Raw genomic sequence first — 21,898 nt, 5'->3', positions numbered from 1 at the left:
TCTTGGGCTTGCTGATCAAAAAGTCAGCAGTTTGAATCCCTGCGACTGGGTGAGCTCCTGTTGCTCTGTCCCAGCTCCTGCCAACCTAGCAGTTCGAAAGCACACCAGTGCAAGTAGATAAATATGTACCGCTGCAGCAGGAAGGTAAAAATGGTGTTTCCATGCACTCTGGTTTCCATCACAGTGTTCCGTCACACCAGTAGTGGTTTAGCCATTCTGGCCACATGACCTGGAAAGCTGTCTGTGGACAAACACTGGCTCCCTCGGCCTGAAAGCAAGAAGAGCACCACAACCCCATAGTCACCTTTGACAGGACTTAACAGTCCAAGGGTCTTTTACCTTTACCTTTTTCACTTACTTCTGCTAAAAGACGGATATTAATTCACTGGAAAGATAATACCATGGCCCCCTTCGATCAATGGATAGAAGACATGACAACTCTTGCAACATACGAATGGATTGCTTTTAGATTGCGTATGGATAAATATGATATTTGGAATCCATTGATAAAAAGTATAATGTCTTGTTAATAATTTTACATTACTGGAATAATTATATTACTTATATGCCCATATACTCTGTTGTATCGCAATTTAAATTTTTGTTTTGTTTTGTTTTTCTTCTTCTTTCTTCACATTACTTCCTCACTGAAAACATTTGATAACAATATAAATAATCGGAGCTCTTGCGCTCTATGAGATCTCATGATACTTCTGTGAGGTCTCACGAGATCTCACTGGAAACCAGTGCAGACACTGGGGGCACTTCTCCACCAGCAGTGGAGGTGGCAAGGCGGTTGGGGTGCCTGTGGGAGTGCCACCTCAGGAGACTCTGCTGCCTGAGGTAGCTGCTTCATTCCACCTCATGGATGAGCCAGCCTTGCTCCACAAACACATATTTGTTAGATTAAATGGAACACATGCCCCAAATTCATTTCTTCATTTCAAATTTTAGTGGGAATATAGCTAACCTTCCAAATGCTATAGACTCTTTCTGTCACCCTCAAATTGCCACTCTATTGTTCTCTTTCACCTTGAGAAAAACCTTCAAGGAGTGGGTGGGTGGGTGGGTGGGTGGGTGTATACTGTAAGATATGCCCTCTTTTGCCATACTGGTTCCAGAAGTGCTTCTAACTATTCAATTTCTATGGTAATGTATTGCTCCAGCTTACATAACAAAGGGGATACTTAGCAGACCTAGTCAGGGCCATTTACTTCAGAAACTGGTCCTCTTCTTATTTTCTATACACCAATTTTACACCTTTAGGATAAGAAGGCTGGAAGGGATTTCAAGAGGGCAACCGTGCTAAGTATAGTAATTTAATTCACTGAAATTGCATGCTTTACTATGTGTTTAAATTTGATTGGTTGGTAACTGAATTCTAGGGAGTTCTCTAGTAGTTCTCATGTGATCGGCTGATGTTGGTCACATAGGTAAAGGTAAAGGTACCCCTGCCCGTACGGGCCAGTCTTGACAGACTCTAGGGTTGTGCGCCCATCTCACTCAAGAGGCCGGGGGCCAGCGCTGTCCGGAGACACTTCCAGGTCACGTGGCCAGCGTGACATCGCTGCTCTGGCGAGCCAGAGCCGCACACGGAAACGCCGTTTACCTTCCTGCTAGTAAGCAGTCCCTATTTATCTACTTGCACCCGCGAGTGCTTTCGAACTGCTAGGTTGGCAGGCGCTGGGACCGAACAACGGGAGCGCACCCCGCTGTGGAGATTCGAACCGCCGACCTTTCGATCGGCAAGCCCTAGGCGCTGAGGCTTTTACCCACAGCGCCACCCGCGTCCCGGTCACATGTTGGTCACATGGGAGGTATCTATTGAAGGAGAGACCCCATTTTATGTGAAGCGAGATGACTGTGTTTCAGAATCCACTGTGAACACTGCTAAGTTGAATAGAGTGTTGGTGTGCTTCTTCTCTGCTGGAAAGAAAGAGAGCAAGGCTGAAGGAGAAGGTCAAAGTGGAAATCTCTCATAGGAGCTGCAAGGCATGGCCTAATGGAGATACAGAAGACTGAGCTCTGGAAGGAGAGGAAAATACAGTTGTTTGGAAGTTAGAAGAAGAGACTGTAAGCCCATGCTTGCACAAGCATGTGACTGCAAATATTATGTTTTAATTCATCTATAAGTTTCTGCAAGTGAAGTTTTTGAATGTCAAAGTCTGGACAATTGTTTAATTTCCAAAGAAGGGTGTCAGTCATGTATATGACTTGAGCTTCTTGGCTGCATTTTTTGCTGCCCTTACTTCAACCAACCTGCCTAACCCAGAACAGTTATCTAACCCATTGCACCTTCTCCTATTTGTGATGTTCCACAGGAAGATACACTATCCCAAGCCCTCTGACCTGTAGAATGATGATCAAAGAAAAGGCAGGCTGGGTGCCTGCACCTTGAAGTGCTGTGTGAAATATGACCACAGGTAGCAAACTTTTAAAACTGTGGAACTTTATTTTTGAAGCTGGATCTAATACGTAGCACGGATAATACCACTAAAAATAGAGACCTTAAAAAATATAATACCACAGACTTCCGCTGCAGAAATGTTTTCTAAAGGCAGATGAAATTATAAAAGCAATAGCGAGAAGTGCACATTATTAATTGGGAATTTGTTCCACTTACTAAAGAGATATTTTTTCACCCTTCTGCAATTTTCTTTGGAAGGTACATTAAGAGCTTTGGTACATCCAGCACGGCCCGCACGGATAAGAAAAACCCGTACCTGCTGACGAATCTCACATTCTTTGGACCACTCGACCCCTGGGCCATGGAATGAAATTGGCTCATTTGGAGCATGGAGCAGCTTTCAAAAAATGATGCCCACTTGAGCCACACCTGACATTATATGTGGCCTGAAGTGTCGGGCAGGTAGAGATGCAGCTGAATCACCTGTTGATGCATCACATCACTAATTCCTGCACAAAGCAGAGCTACCTGTGCATCAGCTGATGGGTGGGGAGTTCCGTCCTGTAACAATGCTTCTGAAGGCCATTTTCTGGAAACCACAGGAGAGAGTTTTCCTGTGCTTAAATCCTGCTTGTGGATTTCCCAGTCACTTATGAGAACAGGAAGGCAGACCAGATGAGTCATTGCCCCAGGAGGTTCTTCTTATGCTACCTGAGTATTTTTTGAAGGAGGTGCTTGAGACTGAACCTGTGGTTTTTACATGCAAGGCAAGTGTGAATTCTCCCCTGTTTCCCTCCCCGTGAGATTTGCACAGAAAGAGGTCCAGTTGGAGCTGGGGTGGGGTTGGGAATCTGACAGGTTAGCATAAAGAGTAGTTAGCCTCCCTGGTGCCCTTTAATTAAATTGCATTTCAAATAAATTGCAAAAGGAAATTCAATTCATCACCATCCCAGTGCAAAGGAATTTATTTCCCTTCCCTCTGTTCCTCAGAATGTCCTGGTATTCTCATTAAGCGAAGTTTCTTGGTGACCTGGGAGCAAGGGATGTTAAAATGTCCCGATGACACAATTATGTAGGCTAGCCAAGACTATGGGGACACGCAAAGCACTTCTGAAAGATCTGACCCAACTGTAGCTGGGCAACAGGACGGCAGAGGAAATCCAGCATAGATAAGTGCTAGCTAATGCACATTACAAGGAATAATTTAAACTCTTCCTACACACCAAGGGGCTGGGAGTTAGCGGTGTAAGGCATCAACACGGACGGCTTGATGAAGATGTCTCTTCAATTTGCAGCACTGGTCACAGAAGCAAAGAACGGGCAGGAATCCAATGTGGCTTAAGGCAAAATCAGGTCAATTTCAGGCTACAGCAAAACTCGCGAATTAGGAACTGGAGTTGTTGCTGCTGAAAACTTTCCTGCCCTGAAAGCAGAACTGGGGCGTACCTTGCACTAAGCGTGTGTGAATCAAAATACGGTGTCAATGTAACCTGAATTCTGTGCCAAGAACCTGAATTTTGCACCTTATGATGCAAAGTGAACAAAACTAGCATGATCTGTCACACTCTTGACATCCCATGAGTATTAGGAAGTTTCAGAGAAAGCCTTTTATGTAGTGTTACCAACTTTGAAATTAAACATTATTGGATGCTCGCCAGCATTTTAGTAGGGACTTTCTCCTAATACACATTTTTTTGCAATTTCCCCCAACGTACACATTTTCTGCAAAGCATTTCCCCCTGAATATAATGCCCATTTGAATGTCTTTTTCACTAATTATGCATTTTTTATGCACATGCTACTCCAATATATGCATCTTTATTCACATTACTTGGCTGGAGAACCACACTTCGAAATTCAGAGAAGTGAGAATCTCGAAGGTTGGCTGTGTTTCCTTTTGTGGGTTTATTTTTATTATTCATTAGATTTCTAAACCGCCCTTCATCTGAGGATCACAGGGCAGTTTGCAGCATTGTTTCAGAAGGTGCAAATTGGGTAGGTTTGCCTCTAAAACGCAAACTGAATCAGATATCACCTCCATCCCTTTGATGGGTATAGGTGGTTTTTCAAGAAAGCTGCTCTGGAAACTGCTTTTAGCAGTTTGGGGAACCAATATTGGCCGACACGCTTTATTTCATAATAAAAAAACCTGTATGTTTACTACATTTATTTATTTATGTATCATTGCGTGGACAGGCAGAGTCCCCCAAACCCTGGGCGGCCCCGGCCCCCATGTGGAATAACGACTCAAGACAACGTGCTATGGGATTAAAATTGGCCACAACTTTATTATGTTTCAGATGTGGGTAGACCTTGGCTCAGGCATTGGGCGTTTATCCCTCCCAGTTCCCTGCCGGGGATCTGAAGAACATCAGGGTTATCCAGTGTGGGGGGGATGGGGTGGCTCTGGAGAACATATGTTCAAGCAGAGAGCCCGCCCCCATTACGCCGCTGTCACAGGGGAGAGCAATGACAACCTCTAGGCATACAGCCAAAGCCTCCCCTTAAACAACCCCTGCTGCACGCCCTCCCCCCATTTAGGGAAGATAGACTAAAGGATTCCACCCAAGGCCTGATACTGCCAAAGTTGTGAGGTTTTGCTATGGGAAAGGCAAAGCTGCCAATGCAGGAGAATTCCTTTCTGGCCCTTCAACAGCGACCCGGACGTAGCAGCGCCCGCGAACCTGTGGAGAAAAGGTTAACCTGCAAAAGAAGTCTGAACTGAGGGTGGGTAGGGTGGTAGAAGCTCTGGAGCCAACTGACGATTCCCAGGTAAGATCCTCCCCCTATTGTGTGGGCAGGTGGTCCCACCCTGTACTGAGTTGAATAGGATCCAAAATGCAGCAGTCTGGTTGGTCCTAGAACAATAGGATTCAGAATGCAGCAGCCTGATTGGCCCTAGAACAATAGGATCCAGAATGCAGCAGCCTGATTGGTCCACAGGAGCCACCCAATCCAGCTCCAGGTGGAAGTGAATCTGCAACCCGATTGGCCTACAGGTGAATCCCGGAATTAGCCAATCACATGGGGCCCATTGTGTAAATAATGTATATAAAGCAGACATCCTGGGGGAACTTCCATTCCTCCTCACCACTATGAGCTGAATAATAATAATAATAATAATAATAATAATAATAATAATAATAATAATAATTATTATTTATTATTTGTACCCCGCCCATCTGGCTGGGTTTCCCCAGCCACTCTGAGCGGCTTCCAACAAAGATGAAAGATACACTAAAATGTCACATATTAAAAACTTCCCTGAACAGGGCTGCCTTCAGATGTCTTCTGAATGTCAGGTAGATGTTTATCGCTTTGACATCTGATGGGAGGGCGTTCCACAGGGCGGGCGCCACTACCGAGAAGGCCCTCTGCCTGGTTCCCTGTAACTTGGCCTCTCGCAGTGAGGGAACCGCCAGAAGGCCCTCGGAGCTGGACCTCAGTGTCCGGGCAGAACGATGGGGGAGGAGACGCTCCTTCAGATATACTGGACCGAGGCCGTTTAGGGCTTTAAAGGTCAGCACCAACACTTTGAATTGTGCTCGGAAACGTACTGGGAGCCAATGTAGGTCTTTCAAGACCGGTGTTATATGGTCTCGGCGGCCGCTCCCAGTCACCAGTCTAGCTGCCGCATTCTGGATTAGTTGTAGTTTCCGGGTCACCTTCAAAGGTAGCCCCACGTAGAGCGCATGAAATAAAGAGCATGAAATCCACTCTCGACTCTGAGTATATTTCACACCCCCTACCTCGCCTGATCACCTTGGCAATGCCTCCCCAGGCGGGATTGGGCAGCTGGCTGAGTTAGGAGGAGACCTCCAGGTATCCCAGCTGGGGAAGGCAAAGCCAAGCCTGTGCTAATGGTGCCGCATAGGGTCCAGGGGGCTGCGCGCAACCACACAGTGAGCACCCCCCCCCATGTAATATGGGGAGCGGTCATTACATTTATATGCTGCCTTTCCTTCAAGGAGCTCAAGGCAGCACACATGGCTTCCCCTCCTCTCCATTTTATTGTCACAATAATCTTGTGAGGCAGGCCAGATTGAGTGACTCAAAGGAGCCCAGGGAGGTTCACCGCTGAATGCCGGAGGGGAGGTGAATAGATGCTAGGATATATTTATTAGATATCCTTCCTTCCTCACACTTATGAGCTCATCAGAGTGCATCCCTTTGCGGCTTAAAAGGGAAGCTTAGATAGGCTAGTTTTAGCCTTTTAGTTTAAGTAATCCAGGAATCTTTGAGGCAGACTGGGTTCTCCTGGTATTCCACACACACACACCCTTTGTCTCCCCCAAAGAAACAAAAACCACACAAATCGTCTTGTAAAAGGTAAAAAATATCATTTACTAACTCAGTATTTCTTGTTGAAGTAACAGATAACAGCAGCTTTGTGCGGGTAGGGTTAAAATGGTAATCAATTGATGGAATATGCCAAACTGGCAAGTCTAAATGGTAAATTTAGAGATCAAGACGAGGCAGGATTTAAGGAGGATTGGAAAATGTTTGTAGATTGGTGTGGTTTTGTTTTGTTTTTTTAAAAGCAAACATGTTAAAATGCAAGTATGCTTAGAGTAAGAACAGCAGTAGAACATTTATATTTGAAAACACTGTGGCGGAGATAAAGGCATAGAATAACTATAATATGCAGCAATATTTGGGAAAATAGGGAAAACACTGGCAGGATGGAGTTAATTGATGGTTAATTAGGAAATGTTGCAATAATTTCTTTTGAGATCTATAAATAAAATTTAAAAATAACATGACATAAAAGAAAATGGTAATCCAGTTATTAAGACATACTTTGGTCTAATTTAAAATAATGTCTGAGCATTGATGCTCAGACATGCAGACATTGCTGGAATGAAGTGAGAGAGAAAGGAACGAAGAAGAAGTCCTCTGGCCAGGTGAGGAGTTTATATGGGAGTGTGTCACAAGAGTCCTCTCTAGGAAACTTACAGGACTCTGTAAGGCTCCTAGATTGGCTCTTATCATGCGCCTATCTAGCAAACATGCATTGTTGGTTTGACTGCCTTGTAAATATCCCAGGAAGTGGGGTTGGGGAGTTCCACCTGTCTCTAGCCTTTAGCTGGTGGGTTTGTCAATTCTAAACCAATATTTCAGCCAATCTTAACCAAAGCAAATTGCTCAGACTGTATCGTTTGAAGCATGCACAGCATACAGGTATTTAAAAGGAGGAACGCAGGCACAGCACCTTGGAACGTAGATTAATTTGTATTATAATTTCCTGAAGCTCAAAATGGAAGCTCCATGCATCATGGATGAGGAAATGTCACGTGAACAGGGGCCTCAGACCGACTCCAACACAGTTGCTCCTGCGTGATGTGTATAATGCTAACATGTTGAGACAGTGCTCAGAGAGCAGTGATAAAAATACACTAATACTACGCATTATAATAATAAATGCAGGGATTAGAAGGTTTTACCTCTCTGTAAATAAATTATGCATACATAGTTTTAAATTAACTGAATTAAATGATTAAAGACACACAATTCCTACATAAAACTTGTCTCCGTAATGGAAACCACAGAGCAGAAGAGCAGGAAGCAAAGAGTTCCTGTCAGCCTCTTTGGTCTCAGCCATGCGTTCATAGCACTCTCGTACCACTTTAACAGCGAGGACTTCCCCCAAAGAACCCTGGGAAGTGTAGTTTGTTAAGGGTGCCGACCTCACAGAAACTACAGTTCCCAGCACCAACCCCTGACATCTCCAAGTTGGGGCTTGGGAATCATAGAATCATAGAATTGGGGAATTGTAGCCTGTAAAAGAGGAGATCTGAAATCCATCTTCAAATATCTAAAGGGCTGGAAGAAGAAGAAGAAGAAGAAGAAGAAGAAGAAGAAGAAGAAGAAGAAGAAGAAGAAGAAGAAGAGTAGTTTGGATTTGATATCCCGCCTTTCACTCCCCTTAAGGAGTCCCAAAGCGGCTCACAATCTCCTTTCCCTTCATCCCCCACAACAAACACTCTGTGAGGTGAGTGGGGCTGAGAGACTTCAGAGAAGTGTGACTAGCCCAAGGTTACCCAGCAGCTGCATGTGGAGGAGCGGGGACACAAACCCGGTTCCCCAGATTACGGGTCTATCACTCTTAACCACTACACCACACTGGCTCTCTGGAAGAGGGAGCAAGCTTGTTTTCTCTTGCTCTGGGAGAGTAGGACCTAAACCAATGGCTTCAAGTTACAAGAAAGGCGATTCCGACTAAACATCGGGAATAACTTTCTGATGGAGAGTGTTGTTTGACAATGGGGTGGACTTCCTTGGAAAGTGGTGGACTGTCCTTCCTCAGAGGTTTTGAAGCAGAAGTTGGTTGGCCACCTCTCATGGATGCTTTAGTTGAGAATCCTGCATTGCAGGGTTAAATCAGGCATAGGCAAACTTGGCCCTCCAGATGTTTTGGGACTACAACTCCCATCATCCCTAGCTAACAGGACCAGTGGTCAGGGATGATGGGAATTGTAGTCTCAAAAACATCTGGAGGGCCGAGTTTGCCTGTGCCTGGATTAGATGATCTTCAGGATCCCTTCCAACTCTACAAATCCCCTGTTTTGCAGGCTTTTAGACAGAATTCTTTCTCAGCTCTACCTGGACACGTGAGGTGTTGGGCAAATGACCTTCTGCATACAAAACGCATGCTTCTGCTACTGAGCTATGGCCCTTTTCAACGATGTTTTGACAGAATAGTCTTCAGTCTCTCCTGCCTTTCGGGATTCAGAGAAAGAGTTAGCAACCGTGGCTCTGTGACCACGGTCCCCTCCCTCCCCTTCCTGTGACTGAAACTGGCTTTGAATAGCCTAAAATAACTTATTTGCTGCAGAGCTCAAACCTTCACAGATGGTACTTAAGCCCTTCTCTAAATGCCCTGTGACCACACAGGTTTATTGACGCTGCATATTTAGAAACCTGAGAATGTCCAGACAATATATCTTTCAAATGAATTTTACACCTCTCCAGCCAGGAAGGCTCATCACTCTTTGCAGAAAAAATGATTATTTTAGTGCAACTTTTCCTCTGCATAAATCAGTTCAAAGGCTGATGATTTAAGCTGCGTGAAAGCAGAAGTAACGGTGGCTCTAATTGAAGGCTCTGCAGATATGTCACAGTTCAAAGAGCTTGCTAGTATTTCTTCTTTAATTGCACCTTTAGCCACAATACATGGAAACCTGCTTTCATTCACGGCATTTGGGCCAGATATCAAGCAAGCAGCCTCCAAGAAGAGACAGATCACTCTGTGTGTGTGTGTGTGTGTGTGTGTGTGTGTGTGTGTCCACAGTCTTGCCAACATTGGGGTTGCAGGGATATATACCTGGATTTACATTTTTGCAATTAATCTTTATTTTTTTAAAAAAGAGTGAGCCAATATTCCATTTAACCTGCCCTGTCCTCAGACACAGAGTAGACAAGACCACTGAGAAATATATAAAAGGGTCACAGTTAAATATATTTGCCTGAATACTGTGAGAGATACTTGCATGCACAACTGGCCTTCCATGCAATACCAGTGTGAATCTGAGTGCACACTGCAATGTCCATGTACATTGTACTGAACTGCCTTGGTGCAGTGGTGTAGAGTGGGTTGCTGGCTCCCGGGACCATGCGGAGGGGGCGGGAGGAAAACGGATGGCATATGCATGCACCTTCAACTGCCTAACACTGTCTGTGTCATCCAGGAAATTGTAGCTGCAGAGATAAGAAAAGAAGTGTTGTTCTCTTGTATGGAGAGGTCACTTCTTGGTTTGCATGGAGACGCCGTTGTCAGTGGAGCTCAGAGACAGAAGTGCACAGCTGTATTGAGGCAGCACTAGGTGATGAAATTTTGCGCCCTCCAACAATTTTTCCCCCTTCATGGATCACTGCCTTGTCGTGGCGAAGGGGTTTGAATAACTCAGAGAAGCTATGAGCTATGCCATGCAGGGCCACCCAAGACAGGCAGGTCATAGCCGAGAGTTTAGACTAAATGTGATCCACCTGGAGAAGGAACTGGTAACCCACTCCAGTATTTTGCCAAGAAAACTCCATGGGCATGAAAAAAGGAGAAGCTTTGAGAAGAAAGTGAGAGTTTCCAAGGCATGCTCTGGTTCATGGGGTCACGGAGAGTCGAACACGACTAAGACGACTAAACAACAAAAACAATTTTGCACCCGGGGCCATCACCCCTGTGCCCTCCCACACTACACCACTGCATTGATGCAAATACAGAAGCACGTCTGCTTATGGCGCCACTACTTGCTATTTTGGAATGGGTCCAGTCTTAGTTCCTATTTGAATCAATAGGACTTATGCAATGAGTGGCTTGCCTTACTGATTTCAGTGGGAGTTAAGTGCAACTAACTTAGCTTGGCTGCACAGAAATATCATAGAAACACAGAGTTGTAAGAGACCATGGGGCTCATTCCTGCAATGCAGGAATCTTTTGCCCGACATGGGGCTCCAACCCATGACCCACGAGCCAACTCTATCACCTCCTATTTCTGTTCCACCTTTCTCAAGAAGCTCAGGGCTCTTCCTGCTTAACCATTTTATGCTTAGGTTAGGATGAGAGGCAGTCACCCAATGAGCTTCAATCAGAGAGAAGATTTGAACCTGGATCTTGATCGTAGGCTCTGGTGCTTTCAAATGTTGCTGAGCATTGGCTATGTTGCCTGGGCTGACAGGCATTACGAGTCCAGCAATATTTAGAGGGCACTAGACTGGGGACTGCAGCTATAACCATTGTACCATGCTGGTTCTCGCCATAGCCTGCCCAGCGTTTCATAGCAAATTGAAATCTTGCTGTCTTCTGAACGGCATAACAGTAGCACATCAACCAATCAAGTGTGGACTGGGAGACTATTTCTCATTTTTAGCACCTTTCTCTAACTTCTTTCTCTTTACAGCTGTGCGTGTGACCTGAGGTAGATTAGCAGGTTCTTGGTCATATCTTCTGGCATATAGCTTCTCCCTTCTCTATCCTCCCCCAAAACCGCAGATTTCAGCTCCCTCTCCTAAACTCTTGCAGCCAAAGAAGTTACACAAAATTACTGACTGCCTTATGTTGTCAGGTTTCACATTCCTAGGATTTTGACACTCTAAGCCAGCCTTTCTCAACCTTGGGTTCCAAGATGTTGTTAAAGACTACAACTCCCATCATTCTGAGCCAGCATAGCAGTGGCCAGGAGTGATGGGGGTTGTAGTTCAAGAACACCTGTTGATGGACTCCACCAGCCTCAGTCATTGACCAGTGCCAATGGAAGTTGTAGTTCAAAACCCTCTGAAGCGCCAAAGGCTTTCTTCTCCTTCTGTAGACAATATTTAGTTAGTTGGGCCAATGGTCTTACTCAATATAAGGAAAGTTTCCTCTTTCCTATCCGCAAGACTATCAGTTTATAACTACAGCTGCACTGGGGACATTAATAACAAAACATATTCTTAAAAATGTGAAGCCAAAAAATGTCCAGCCCAAACTTAATGCTGTTTTTAAATTCCATTGATTTCAATGGGACAATTAAACATGTGTTTACAGTTGCAAAGTACTTAATTTGTTGGCTGGCTCATGCCCCAAACCAACGCTAGCACAAACAAACAACAACCCTTGCCCAAATAAGCAAATAGATCATTTGCAAGGCTCTGGGCTCTTCATGCTAAAGGAATAAATATTCACATTCCATTCTGAATCCTGCAACTTGCCAACTGAAGTATGCAAACTGAACATGTATGCATAATTTATCCTGCAGCATTTTTATTTTTATGAACTCTCTTGCAGAGTTCTAGTTCTAGTTTTGTATACAAGATATAAGATGCTGCAGGTGCTTCTCAAGACGTCAGTGTTCATCGCTTTGTTTCTTTTGAGGTCCTGGGACTATACAAGCGTGTACAAAGCTTAGTAGCAGAATATGTTCTCTTTCTTTTAATGTATAAAAGTCCCAGGTTCATCTCCCTGCATTAACAATTAAAAGGATTGTGCCAAAGGATGACATCTCTCTGCTGGGACTAATCCAACCTTTTTTCAATCAGCCACCCACCCAGTAAATTGTGCCAGCACTTATTTTGCCGCCCATGGCAGCCATTTTGTGCTGACACCTAAAGCACTCTTATCAACATTGACATACCACCACCTACCTCATTTTTTTACATACAGGCACTCAGGACTTAGCTGATAAACATAGTTTGTTAAGAGTTTGGGGAATTGTAGTTGTCTGATGGGTAAATGACAGGATTCTTGCAGGGATGCCATGTGCTTTTAACGTATGGTGTGGATGTGACTTGAGACTGCCCTTGCATCCCCTCTTACATTTCTCTGATGAAAATAGGGATGTCCTATTCCATAAGAACAGCAACAACTTTATTATTTATACCCCATCCATCTGACTGGGTTGCCCCAGCCACTCTGGGCGGCTTCCAACATATATAAAAACATAATGAAACATTAAACATTTTAAAAAAACTTCCCTGTACAGGGCTGCCTTCAGATGTCTTCTAACAGTTGTATATCCTTGACTCAGGGGTCACGTAACTCCACACCCTCCAACATTTCTCTGAAGAAAATAGGGATGTCCTTGTTAGAATTCCTGCTCCGTGACTGCAGTCATGGGATTGTTGTCTTTCACATGACAGTATATGTTTTGACTCCGCAGAGTGGGAAGTGACAGAGACAGGATGTTTGTGTTACTGTGTTCTATGAAGTGGGACTATTGTCCTTTGTTATTTTTCTCTTTGCAGTCTGATGCTAGAGAGGGAGCCCTGTTGCAGTGCTCCATGTGTGTTTATATGTAAATAAAGTAGATTAGCCAAAATGCTGAGTTGCTGAGGTCTGTTACGCATGATGTGCAAACTCTGTGGATCCCTAAGTGTGCCGGTGTTGGTTGGCATCGGTCGCTGTGATGTTTGGGATGAAGAAAGCTTTTGAAGCTCCTGAATGATTGACCAGGAGGGAGAGAACATGCCAGGCGGGCATGTGTCTCTGCCAGGGTCCTACTCAAGTGTAGGCTGAGCTCCTGACAGTCCTAAGGAAAAGCGGGACATTCCGGGGTCAAATGAGAAACCAGAACGACTTCTGTATATCCGGGACTTGAAGGGCCGACTTGTCTCACATCCAATGATGGGGGGTGTTATTCCTAGTGATAGAAGGGGTGCAGAGGCTTCACGTGCACTGTGGGAGACTTTCATGGGTGCAGTTTCTCCTGCATTTGCTGAGGAGCCAACGATGAGGGATCTGTGGCCCTCCAGATGTTGCTGAACTGCGACTTCTGTCATCCCTGACCCTTGGCTATGCTTGCTGGTTGTTGACTGGAGTAATAATCTGACAAAACCTGGTTGGCCACTGTGAAAACATGTTGCTGGACTGGATGGGCCATAGGCTCAGGATCCAGCAGGCTCTTCTTATGCCCTTAGCACCTAGAAGAGCCTAGGTTCTCCATCCCTGGGCCAGACAGACAAGAGCCAATATAAAGACCACTTCAAATGTAAGTCTTCTGACAGCAACCCAATTCGGCCAGGATTGTTGCTCTGAAACTGCTGATTATCACCATCTCATTTGAGATTCAGGAGGCACCAGATGCACTTCCACAGGTGTGCTGCGGCAATTTAGCTCTTGCTAATGAACACCTATATTACAGCGCTAGCAAAATATAATTTACATTTTTTCAATAAAAATGTCACTGGAAGTCCAGTCTCCCAGTGTTACGGTATTTGAAGCCACTGCCATCAGCCTGCACTTTGGAGATTAATTAAAGTGAAAGATGACAGCGCTCGGGAGAGGAAACAGTATTCTCCGCTCAGCTAAAAATGACCTTTAACAAGCGCTTTTTCTTTCGTTAGAGTGGGTCATTACTAGAGATTACGAAGCGGTTTTCCCACTGAAGCTGAAAGGGCTGGAGCAGTTTGTAGGCTTAATCCAAGACCACAGAGCTACATTTCCAGGGCTGGTAATAACTTTAATGCATCTTCCTGCCCTCAAATCTCAGAAAATCAGGGCGCCTGGGGTGGGGAAGAAGACATGGACCTCTTGTGGGGGGAAACAACCACCCTCAACACTTAAAAAAACCCAGCTTTCTTCTTCGGCGGAGGAGGAGTTGGAATGAAACCTTAAGCCTGGTGCCCCAATCGTTCCCGTATTATTTTCCCCTTGTTAATATCTTCAAGTCATTTGTGGGTGAACTGGGGGCTGAATCAGTATCAATGAACACTAACTGTGCGTTGGTGTACATTGTGTTAAGTACATTAATGTGAATCAGCCTTAAATGATGGGTGGGGAACTTCAAGCCTACTGCCTGAATATTATCTTCCAGGATGCTGTTGGGCAGTTGAAATTCTCTCCAAGCCACAGCCATCACTTCCCCTACTTCACACCTCAAGTTTTTGCCTGGCTGGAATATGCCCCTTTTGCTTGCCTGGATGAAGGAGAGGTTTAAGTGCTTGTGAAACAAGGCAACTGTAAAAACGTAAAAATAACATTTGTCTCCCTGCTCACTTTCACCTCTGTCACATGGATTTCCCTACCCTGGCTTAGATAGTAACCACCTTAGCTTTTTTTTACCCTAATGGGTCTCTCCGTAAAGGTAAAGGGACCCCTGACCATTAGGTCCAGTCGTGGCCGACTCTGGGGTTGCAGACCTCATCTCACTTTATTGGCTGAGGGAGCCGGCGTACAGCTTCCGGGTCATGTGGCCAGCATGACTAAGCCGCTTCTGGCAAACCAGACCAGCGCACAGAAACGCCATTTAGCTTCCCGCTGGAGTGGTACCTATTTATCTACTTGCACTTTGCCATGCTTTCGAACTGCTAGGTTGGCAGGAGCAGGGACCGAGCAACGGGACCCCACCCCGTCACGGGGATTCGAACCGCTGACCTTCTGATCAGCAAGTCCAAGGCTCTGTGGTTTAACCCACAGCGCCACCCGCGTCCCTTGGGTCTCTCCTTACATGGGCGCTATTCAAATAGAGCATGTTTAACACAGATTTCAAAAGGTATTTTGATAGCTTCTATAGTTGTTCCCAGCACCCAGCTTCCAAGTGCTGGCTTTAACCTTTAAAGGCCTTCATAATCTAGGTACAGGATACTTCAGGGAACAGCCTCAAAAAAGCAGACCCTCCAAGTGTCCCTAATTTCCAGATTTACAGAAGCCATCCCAGTTCCTGATTCGAACCCGGAATGTCCTGTTTTTCCTCAGGACGTCCCTATTTTCATTAGAGAAATATTGGAAGGTATGCAGTTATGTGACCCCCCCTGAGCCAAGGAGATAAGTAACAATACAACCTTTAGAAGGCAGCTGAAGGCAGCCATGTATAGGGAAGTTTCTTAATGTTTTATTATGTTTTGGAAAATGCCCAGAGTGGTTGGGGCAACCCAATCAGATGGGCAGGGTATAAATAATAAAATTGTTGTTGTTATGGAATAGGACATCAATATTTTCATCGGTTGGACAGTGTTCTCAAAGCTACAAACATGAGTCTGACCAAACTGCGGGAGGCAGTGGAAGACAGAAGTGCCTGGCGTGCTCTGGTCCATGGGGTCACGAAGAGTTGGACACGACTAAACGACAACATTTTCATCGGAGAAATGATGGAGGGTATGGGAAAGGCCAGTGAGAAAAGGGAGCATGGCCTTGTTGACTGTGGCCCCTTCCTTGAAATATGCTTCCTGGTAGAGCTTGTCAGGCTTGCTCTGCCACGGTTTTTCAAAAAAATGGTGGAAACTATTTTCCCAGAAGGGCTTTTGGAACTATATTTCATACATACAGTTGCTCTGTAAACCAGGTGTTTACAGAGGTGTGGAGACCCGACTGTGGCCCTCTATGCTTACCTATCTGGCCCACAGAACTCTCCCCAAACCACAGCCCCCCCTCTCTCCTCATGGCTGTTCCTTCCTTGGAGGATAGAGAGGGGTATGCGATGGTATGGAGAAACCAGCCTACTATACAAAGGTAAAATTTGCATTTATTGCTCTGCCCTCCACTGGCATGTTGGCCGCCGGAATATTGCCCAGAAAGAAAGTGGGCCTCAGGGTGAGAAAAGCTCCCAATCCCTGCTTTTGTTTTTATTATTTGATGAACTACTTCAAAACGAGTTGCTTTGTTTATGGGGACTTTAGCGTAAACTGCCTTGAGGGTTCCTTATTGTAGCCCTACCATACAGGGGTAAGATTGCAAAATATATATATACTGAGGCGAGGCGAGGCGAGTCACAGCTTTCAGGCAGCTTGAGCACTGGGCTCTCTTGCAAGGAAATTTGAAACTGAGAGCACATTGCCACAGGCGAGAGGCCATTACCTAATTTTCGACTGAGTCACCTCTTTCAAAAAGTGCACACTGTTGGGAGTATTTTAAATGGCTCTCTCCAATGCTCTACCTACTGACTTGCCATCCAAAGCTTCAATTAAATAACAGTTCAGAACATAATGAACTGAAAAATTTCACACTCTGAGGTGAGATACGCATATATAGCACGGGTGGTGAGAGAATTAAGAAGGTACAGTAAAAACAGGACCAGCTGCTGGCTAGTGAGATTTGGCCAGCTTTTGACAAAAGGGAAATATTTGATGGGAGCCCTTGCCAACAAATATGCCATACCCTCCAACATTTATCTGATGAGAATAGGGATGTCTTATTCCATCATCATCATCATCCCCCAGCCACTCTGGCCAATTTCCAACATAATAAAACATTAAACATTAAGAAACATCCCTATACAGGGATGCCTTCAGATGTCTCCTAAAGGTTGCAGTTACTTATCTCCTTGGCTCGGGGGTTGCATAACTCCATACACTCCAACCTTGTTTTAAATTTATATATCTAGAGAGAATATTAACCTCCTGGTTATCTTTCACCTGTTGTGCTGCTTAGCTAGTCCTTACAGTTAAGATAAAGGTAAAGGGTAAAGGGACCCCTGACCATTAGGTCCAGTCGTGGCCGACTCTGGGGTTGCGGCGCTCATCTCGCTTTATTGGCCGAGGGAGCCAGCGTACAGCTTCTGGCTCATGTGGCCAGCATGACTAAGCCGCTTCTGGCGAACCAGAGCAGCGCACGGAAATGCCGTTTACCTTCCAGCCGGAGCAGTACCTATTTATCTACTTGCACTTTGCCATGCTTTCGAACTGCTAGGTTGGCAGGAGCAGGGACCGAGCAACGGGAGCTCACCCCTTCGCGGGGATTCGAACCGCCGACCTTCTGATCAGCAAGTCCTAGGCTCTGTGGTTTAACCCACAGCACCACCCACGTCCCTTTATAGTTAAGATACTACCAACCTTAACCCTGGCACCTGGAACGCTTCCTTCTGGCAACTCCTGCAGCCAAGCTGGTGCCAAACGTATTGCTCTGCTTTCCTTTGGACCACATCAGAGAGGCCGAGAGAGAGGGATCTCGTTGTCTGTGCATCCCAGGACCTCCAGCCACACTGCCCAGGCTTGCGCCCCAGAGAGGTCACTTTAGTGCTCTTAAAACAGCACCCCCAGAGGTGCACTTCATTGTCTCTCGAGACAGATGGATGCCAACCACCACAACATGCAACTCTCTAGGACTGGAGTGGGGAAACTGGATCCCACCAGTTGTTGCCGAGTTCCAGTTCGCATCAGCCCCAGTCTACATAGCAAATGATCAGAAATGACAGGAGTCGGGAGTGCAGGCAATCTGGTGGATTACAGCTTCCTCCATTATAGAATTCTATTCAGGGCCGTCTGAGCCAGTGTGGTGTAGTGGTTAAGAGCGGTGGACTCGTAATCTGGTGATCCGGGTTCGCTTCCCCACTCCTCCACATGCAGCTGCTGGGTTACCTTGGGCTAGTCACACTTCTCTGAAGTCTCTCAGCCCCACTCACCTCACAGAGTGTTTGTTGTGGGGGAGGAAGGGAAAGGAGATTGTTAGCCGCTTTGAGACTCCTTAAAGGGAGTGAAAGGCGGGATATCAAGTCCAAACTACTACTACTACTACTACTACTACTACCACTACTCTTCTTCTTCTTCTTCTTCTTCTTCTTCTTCTTCTTCTTCTTCTTCTTCTTCTTCCCATAGGCACTAAGGGTGCAGGGCACCCGGTCGCCAGGTTCTCAGGGGTGCAAGGCTAAGAGTCCAAGGCCCGAGAGATGATCTGGGGAAGAGCCCGCCCGTCGGTCAGAGCACCGCGGCGGGCTCTTCTGCTGTGGGCGGCTCTGCACTGTGAGTTTGGGGGCAACCGAGCCAGCGAGATGCTGCTTAAGACAGCCCTGATTCTATTTCTTTTTCCTGGACTACCAGAGTAGAAATCCGTAAATGTAGCCAAATCCCCACCTTATTTCTGACTAGAATTTTTCCACGTTAAGTGCCGACGATTGTCAAAATAGTCATCTGAAACCACCCGCAGCCTTGTCTAAAACTGAAGCCCGTATGCTTTGTGTTAAATTACAGTATTTTATTTTTTTAAAATAGAGCTATGGAAGGAAGACCCCTTTCCCCCTTTTCCTCTGCCTTTCTGTTAAGATACAGTAATCCTACTCCTTTCGTTGCCAACTGTTCAGCAGCTATCCTGTCAGCAGAGCTGCATTCCTGCACTCATTTAATAGCTATTTATCATTCAGTAATCTGCCCATTTTCAAGAAGGAATAAAGTTAAGTGTTCCAGAAATTGGAAAAAATTGAAACTTGACCTTTATTAAGTGGGTTAATTGTCACCATCACAGCATGTATGAAATTAATGACCAAAAAGTAGAATTTCTGAGTTTCAGAAGACTAGGTTAATGTCCAAAAAAAAGGTATAAACTCTGACCTTTTTGACATATGCCAAAAGAAACAGCCACCTTAATAAATTACTACCTGTATGTAATTATACTAAACCATCCCCAGCATCCAATCACTTAAATTAATTGCTGCAATATTTTAGTTATTATTCTCAAGACTCTTCGGCAGCCTACAAGCGGCTGTGGGTTTTGTAAGGCAGTTCGTTTTTCTAGTGCAATCTTATTTCACTTTTAGTGTGGATGAGACCAAGATCATTCAAGTAAGTGACCGAAAAAGTTAGAGAGGCATTAGCCACTTTAACAATTAAAGGGTTAAAGCAATTTCTTTTTTTAAGTTTTATTTTTCAGTTTTTCAAATTAACATAACCATCAAATACAGTTTAGACTTCCCTCCTCCCTTTCCTTGGTTCCCTATACAAGCATTTGCAAAGCTGCATTTCTTCCTTAACTCCTTTCATTACTCTTTATTCTTCTTCCAAAGCCACCTTTTAACTGCTAGATTTTAAATTAATTCTGTTAATGTATTTGTTTACATTTTTAAAAAAATAATCCCCATTCTTTGCTGAAAGTTCTTGATTTCTTAATCTTCCTGTGTTTTGCCATTTCTGCATAGTCCATTAACTTTACTTGCCATTCTTCCTTTGTTGGGACAGTAACCGTGTGGCCGTGATTGTATACATAAAACAATTTGACCTGGTCTTTCGGTATTTTCTAACATGGCCTGAAGCAGAGAGGTATGACTCCATTTTGAAATGTGATTCCGTATACTGATTATTTCCCTATCTGCTCTTTTAAAACAAAACAAAACACCACCTTGCCAGTCCAATAGTATGGGAAACAATGGGCAACAGACCACAGAGCTAAAGAGGAGCACCAATCTTCAGGCCAGAGGTTCTTCATGACTTGAGTCAAGCAGCTTTTAAGGCTTCCATTCCTAAGCCCCTATTGCAACAAGTTGGTTGCTGGCAGCTGTCATTGTCAGTAATCTTAACACCCTGCCTGGCCTTGCTGCAATTTGACCATGTGAGTTTCCTCCTTGCTGTGTGCTATTGTATCTCACGGCTACCAACCACAGGTGGATGAGAAGAGTTAGTCATCATTGCTAAAGAAACCTCTCTTTTCAACCAAGTAATATCATACAAACCTTTTTTGTTTTTTTGAAGTTCAGTATTTAGATGTGACAGCTCGAAGCATTCTTTGCAAGAAACCAATTTTCTGGATCCAGATAATTCTGGGTTGTGACCAGTATCTGGGGCAGAAGCTGCCTTAGTAGGCAGTACTCATGTAGGGAAATGGGTGAATGTGACCCTGTCTTCTAGACTACTTCATTGCTTTTCATACATCTGACCACCAGATCTATCAGGAGTATCCTCAAGGATGGTGCATCAAAATACAGGAGATTTGAGTAGATGGTGTCTGCTTTATAACCTGGGAAGTAGTAAGTAGAGAGATCCCACCAGGTTATATTTTAGCCCCTTCAATGTTCTGTACACCAATGGGAAGGCACAGTGTAATCTACCTGACAACCAACAGCTTTAATTCTCAGACTTGAGAATACAATGGCTTCTTTGAAAAACTATTTCCATGTTGTTCTGGATTAGAGGTTGATGACTAAGCGACTAAAAAAAGGTGCCATTTTTGTTTTCTGATTAACGTAAATCCAGACAATACAGAAATGATTATTGCTGGTGGTCTGTGTGATTTTGGGAATGGATTACCTGTCCTGGACAGGGCCCTCTGGAGGATCAAATATGAAACTTTGGGGCACATCTGCATGTGGTGGTCATGGTGCAATGGGACCCCTGAATACGTCTCCTGGCATTAGCAGAACATTTACACCTCCCCACGCCAGGGCTCAGTTAATAATAGGGTGGTGAGGGTGAATTACCTTTCATCCCTTTAAAAGTAAATAAAGCTGCAAGAGAACGTGGTAAATAATATATGTTTTGCGACTTCCTCCTTTAACTTTATGTACCTGAGCAGCAGCACAGAAAGTGAACTGTCAAGATGGGAATGAAGGGGAATGATCTAGGAGTCTTGAGGTAGGAACAGAGAATAAAGTGAGGTCCTACAGGAGAGAGAGAAGGTGCCTGCAGTCCCCACCCCAACAACTTGGATTCATAAATGTTCTCTTCAAATTACATACTATTTTCGAAGAATCTCCTCCCACCCAACAGCCATCATATCACAAATCACATTCATCTCCACTGACTGAACCATAAAAAAATTATGGGTCCAGGTGCTTTCAAAAGCTGACGTGGCACAAATACATGAACCTGAGGCACAGTTCTTCATAATTTTTACAAGGGAATCCCCTCAAAGCTACAATCAAATCATAGGACACCTCAGTATTCACAGACACTTCCTGAAATTTGTGTTTCTGTAACTGGTGGTTTTGTTGTTTACCGAAGTAAAAAAACATGAAAACCCATGCAATGTAATTTTTGTGTGGAGGTGGGCTACACACCAGATCTGCCCTTTTTAAAAACTGAAATGTACTATAAGCTTGCACTGTTGAGGACCTTGTGCAAAATTATGGAAAGTTTAATAGTGCTTGTTTTTAATTCTGCAGGATCAGATTTTTATCCAGACACCCGGAAAAACAAAGTGTATGTGCATGCTACTCCTTTCCTACTGATGGGTGAGTAAACAGACGGACATGGAAGAGGGAGGAGAAGCAACTGGAGAGTGGCACCCAATGCACACTCTCAAAATAGAAAATGTTCCCATAGGCCCCCAAAAGTTGGTGACTCCTGGTAGCTTACACTGGGAAACTTCCCTGAATGCGTTTG

This window comes from Podarcis raffonei, chromosome 1 (genome assembly GCF_027172205.1).
Source record: "Podarcis raffonei isolate rPodRaf1 chromosome 1, rPodRaf1.pri, whole genome shotgun sequence".
Taxonomy (NCBI): Eukaryota; Metazoa; Chordata; class Lepidosauria; order Squamata; family Lacertidae; genus Podarcis; species Podarcis raffonei.
This window is presented reverse-complemented; position numbering follows the sequence as displayed.